Raw genomic sequence first — 5,438 nt, forward strand, 5'->3', positions numbered from 1 at the left:
AAAAAAAAAAAAAAAAAAACTCAAGCAATTCAATTAGAACATGACTGAACTCGTCATCAGAGAAATACAAATCAAAACCACAATGAGACAGCACTTCACAGCTGTCAGAATGGCTAACGTTAACAAGTCAGAAAACAATAGATATTGGTGAGGATGCGGAATAAAGGGAACGCTTTTGCAGTGTTGGTGGGAATGCAGACTGGGGCAGCCACCCTGGCAAAGAAATTGCACTACTAGGGATTTATCCAGAGGATACAAAAATGCTGATTCTAAGGGGCACGCGCACCCCCATGTTCATAAAAGTGCTATCAACAATAGCCCAATTACGGAAAGAGCCCAAATGCCCATCGATCGATGAATGGACAAAGAAGATGTGGTGTGTACGTATCTACAAGGGAACATTACTCAGCGACGGAAAAGAATGAACTCTTACCATTAGCAACAACATGGATGGAACTAGAGTGTACTATGCTAAATGAAATAAGTCAGTCGGAGAAAGATACCACATGATTTCACTCATGTGCAATTTAAGAAACAAGACGAACATAGGAGAAGGGAAGGAAAAATAAGTTACTAACCGAGAGGGAGGCAAACCATAAGAGACTCTTAAATACAGAGAACAAACTGAGGGTTGGTGGAGGAGGTGGGTGGGGGATGGGCTAAACGGGTGATGGGCATTAAGGAGGGCACCTGTTGGGATGAGCCCTGGGTGTCATATTAAGTGATGAATCACTGGGTTCTAACCTGAAACCAATACTACACTGTATGTTAACTAACTTGCATTTAAATACATAAAATTAAAAAAAGAAAGAACACAACTGGAATAGGTGAAGAGGTTTCCCCAGAGAAGATACACGGACGATGGCAAGCACAGGGAAAGATATTCCATGTCGTTAGCCATCTGGGAAATGCAAACAAAGACCACAAGGAGATTTCACACTACCTATCAGAAGGGCTAAAATGAAAAATAGTGACAACACTAAAGGTTGGTGAGGTTGTGGAGAAGCTGGATTGCTCGTATGCTGCAGGTAGAAACATAAGATGGCCCAGCTGTTCTGGAAAACAGCTTGGGAGTTTCCTGCAAAGCTGACCATGCAACCCAGCCATTGCATTGCCGAGCATTCCCCAGGCCTGCAGAGAAATAAAGACTTGGGTTCATGCCAGATCTGTGCTCCGGTATTTACAGCATCATTATTCACGATAGCCACAACATGGAAACGACCCAAATGTTGTTTTGCAGTGGGCAAGTCAGCAAGCAAACCATGGTGCATCCATCCATACCAGGGAACAGAACCCAGCAAGCGACAAAAGGAGCAGACCCCCGGCACACGCCCCAGCTTTAGATGGATCTCAGGAAAACCACTGTGAGTGAACACGGCCAACCCCAACAGGCAAAGGCTGTGGGATCCCACTCATATAAATTACTGAGAGGACAGAATTATAGGAGGGAGAGCAGATGAGTGCTTGCCAGGGGTTAGGGATGGAGAGAGGGCGGGAGGGACGGGTATGGCTATGAAAGGGCCACCTGAGAGATTCCCTTTTGGGAATGTTCTGTATCTTGGCTGTGTCCATGTCAGTATCCTGGTGGTGATTTTGTAACTTTTCCAGATTCCATCGGAAAAGCCAGGTAAAGGGTACCTGAGCTGGCTCTCTGTGATTCCTTACAGCTACACGTGAACATACAAGTCTCCCCAAACAGAAAGTTTGGTTAAAAAAATGCATAATCTCTTCCAAGAACTACAAGTAATTGCAAGGGGATGGAAGGAAATAGTGAGTGGGAAGTTTCAGTAGAGGTGAGGCTGGTGAGGTCTTCTGGGGGCAGATCACAAAGGGTTGGTGGGGGGGTGGGTTCTGGACCTTCTGCCTGGATATCTTGGCAAATACTGGGGTCGCAGAGGCACTGGAAGGTTTTCAGCAGTTGTGGATTTGGAGGCTCACTCCAGTAGTGCTGTAGAAAGGTACTGAGTGGGTGGTTCTGGAAGCTGGGAGACCAACCACAAGGCTAGAGGTGATGAAGTTGGAAGCTGGGTGAAGGCAGGTGGCCAGGAAGGATGGCCTTTCCTGGGGCATACAAAGGCCTTTATTTTATTTTATTTTATTTTATTTTATTTTATTTTATTTTATTTTTGGAATTTATAAAAGTTTTTATTTACTCACAATTTTAGTTTAGTAATGTGATTAGCAGAGATTGAAAGTCATTACAATAAAATTATATAGCAAAAAGTCATTATCTTGAAGCCAGTACCAAAAATGGTACAAACCCAAATAATTGACTTGTATCATACATATATTGTTACTAGGCTAGGCTCAATCCATTTTGCTGTATCAGAAACAAAACTCATCCTCGAGTGATGCGAGCATTGGAAGAGAGTATATACTGGCATTTATTACAAAGCATCTCAAAGAGGAGATAATATCCAACAAGAGGGAGAAGTGGTCGTATTATGAACACAAAATAATCTTGTTGGCAGTGTTTCACTGTGTGAGATAGATGAGCTATAGACTCTGGGGGTGTCTCTTTATCCTTTCAATCATCAACATCTTATTTTATTTTAATTAATTAATTAATTTTAATATAATTTATTGTCAAATTGGCTTCCATACAACACCCAGTGCTCCTCCCAACAAGTGCTAAGGGCTTTTAAAAAAATGTTTATTTATTTTTGAGAGAGGGAGAAAGAGAGAGAGAACAAGCAGGGGAGAGGCAGAGAGAGAGGGGGACACAGAATCCAAAGCAGGCTCCAGGCTCTGAGCTGTCAGCACAGAGCCTGATGTGGGGCTCGAACTCACAAACCGTGAGATCACGACCTGAGCTGAAGTCGGACTCTTAACCGACTGAGCCACCCAGGCGCCCCTTAAGGGTCTTGTTTTTTAAGACCCCTTTCCAGAAATCTGCACTGGCATCCACCTTGGGGAAAAAAGGTTGACAGCCCCTTTCTCTTCCAGGTCGGTGGGGCCAAGGAGAGACGCCTTCTGAATACAGCCGGGAGGCGGCCCCCATCAGCTCCGGAGTGTCAGCTCCCCTCCTGTGCCTTTTGGGACCAGGTGAGCAGGTGCAGGTGGCTTTGCCCTCGCCCTGGGGGGTCCCATGGAGGAGCACAGGCTCACCACGCGTAGGGTGCGGGTTGAGGGGCGAGAGCGAGAGGAGATGATTGTCTTCATACATCACCTCTGTGTTGCCTGCGTCATGCAGCAAACGTGTCGTCCTTTTGTCATGAAAAAAACCAACAACGAAATAAGTAAAAATGGGGAGAGAGACCACATCCTAGCTCTCTTGACACTACTGTGTGCCCCTGAGCGAGGACCTTCGCCTCTCTGCCCCCCTAGCCCCCTGCTGCGAACCAAGGGTTGGCCCGAGAGACTTTTCGGGGCAATGAGTCCCCACCCTGTTTTCTGCACGCCCACTCGGGATCCCCCCGGGGGAGGCAGGGATGGCATGCACTGTGGCCCACGCGCCGCTCCCAGAGGGCCCCAGGGCCAGCCTTCCTCACCCCGGTCAGCACGGCCGTGACCCCGTGGGACCCAGAAAGAAGTATGTAAGGAAGGTTAAGACCCAGCGATGGGCAGCCCTGTCCCCGAGCATAGCCCTGGGTCCCCTGCACTTCCTGGACTGTTGGCTGAACACCCCTGGGCCTCCTGCCTCCAGGAAGGGGGTCCTTCTCATGGCAGGGGGCTCTGGGTTCGGCAGCGCTGGCTGTGGACAGCACTGCCATTCCCCCCCCCCCCTTGAAGGGACTCTGGTTTTGATGTCGGTACCCAAAGCCTCAAAGAGAGGAAATACCCCATCTTCCTTTCTCGTTCTACACATGGGAACTGTGAGGCCCAGGGATGTGGGGAGCCGCTGTCCAGATGCATCCAGCAGGCAAGGGAAATTTGGGCTTGAATCCAGAATCTCCCCATGGCTAGCCCGGGATCTTCTGTCCCCGGCCCTGGGCTTCACCTTTGCAGAAGGCTTTGCAAACACCCTGGTGAATGAACAGCAGATGGCCGGCCACCTGGAGAGCAGAATGGCTCCGTGGTGCCCCCACATGCAACCCGAAATGTGGGACCCTCCAGTCCTCATTGAGCACCCAGGTGGCAAAGCATCACCCCACGTTTCCCCCGGAGGGCGGTGTGCTTGAAGATCCGGGTCAGGTCATTCAAGGAGGGGAGGTTTCACTAAAGGTGATGGAACGTCCTTCAGTCCCGGCTTTAGACTCGTTGGAAAATATTTGGGGCGGCATTTTCGGCTTCCTTGGAAGGGAACCTGAGCCCGTTAGCAGAATGCCGTTGGCATCAGAGGGAGTTTGCGAGCTGTGTTCATTGCTTCTGAGGGACTCTGCAGACACAGCCTGATCCTGGCTCTGGGTGTAACTTTTCAGTTTATCAGCACTCTAGCTACAGACAGCTTCCCTCTGAAGGCCAGAGAGGTGGGGGGCTTTCCCTGCGCCCGGGGCAGAGCAGGTGTGATTGGGGAAAGCTCTGGGTGGCAGACGTTAATGCTGTGGGCAGCAGGCAAGCACACTGAGGCTGCGATTTCCTGCAGCATGAATGAGAGGCGAGGCGGGACGGATGTTGGGGAGACGCTGGAGCTCTGAGTGAGCTGCAGAGTGAAGAAAGGCTTCCGTGGTCTCCAGCGATGGACGCTCCTGCCGGAAGACAAGGCGGCCCGTAGGGGAGGTCCTTGCCTTTCTGGAGCCACTGGTCTGGTGATGCTGTGGGTCCCTTCGCCGAACAATGCTTTCAGAATGGATGAACTGAAATACAGGGGATTCGAAAGGAAACTGATTATATTGAAGTTCAGCTATCAAAATAGTAAAATGTGTGTGATGCTATAGTACCTACGTGCACTTCTTACCAGCACGCTAAATATTTTGAAATATTTGCAACAACCGTAGGGAGAGAGAGGGAAACCGTCTGTGGGGACAACTGTGGGGACAACGTCATGCGTAGTGTGAATACAGCGCTGTGTGATTTGTTGTCTGCAGGCCTAATGGAGGGAAATGCTACATCGGGGGTAGAGTTTAACTGAAAATATAGACGCCCATGCCCACAGGGTGTCGTGGGTGTACAATAAGGAAATAGTCTGAGTCAGAAGTTCACAAAAGGTTAGAGTTCTGAATAAATTGCAGTTAAAGTTAAATGGAAATGTATTAAATAATATCCTTGTTTGCTTTACAAGATCTTTTCGGAATCCTTTAGGCACTTTGTAACATGGTAGGGGGGTCTGGGTGGCTCATTTGTTTGAGTGTTTGACTCTTGATTTCAGCTCAGGTAGTGATTTCATGGTTTGTGAGTTTGAGCCCTGCACCGGGCTTTGCGCTGAGAGCAATGGAACCTGCTTGGGATTCTCTCTCTCTTTCTCTCTCTGTCTCCCTGCCTCCCTCCCTCTCTCTCTCTCTGCCCCTTCCCTGCTTATGCTTTCTCTCTCTCTCTCTCTCTCAAAATAAATAAACTTT

The 5,438-nt window shown here is 48.8% G+C and overlaps 1 long non-coding RNA gene across 1 annotated transcript in view; it reads left to right on the forward strand.

Annotated features, from left to right (window-relative positions):
• The window catches only part of LOC121040439 (uncharacterized), a 44,535-nt gene extending 39,373 nt beyond the window's left edge, over positions 1 to 5,162 (forward strand). The window contains exons 2-4 of the long non-coding RNA XR_005795293.1: positions 1,241 to 1,364; positions 2,947 to 3,045; positions 4,526 to 5,162. This is a non-coding gene — a long non-coding RNA (uncharacterized LOC121040439). The remainder of the gene's footprint in view (positions 1 to 1,240; positions 1,365 to 2,946; positions 3,046 to 4,525) is intronic.
• Positions 5,163 to 5,438: the final 276 nt, after the last annotated feature.

This window comes from Herpailurus yagouaroundi, unplaced genomic scaffold, assembly GCF_014898765.1.
Source record: "Herpailurus yagouaroundi ecotype Mexico unplaced genomic scaffold, PumYag 182, whole genome shotgun sequence".
Classification (NCBI taxonomy): Eukaryota; Metazoa; Chordata; class Mammalia; order Carnivora; family Felidae; genus Herpailurus; species Herpailurus yagouaroundi.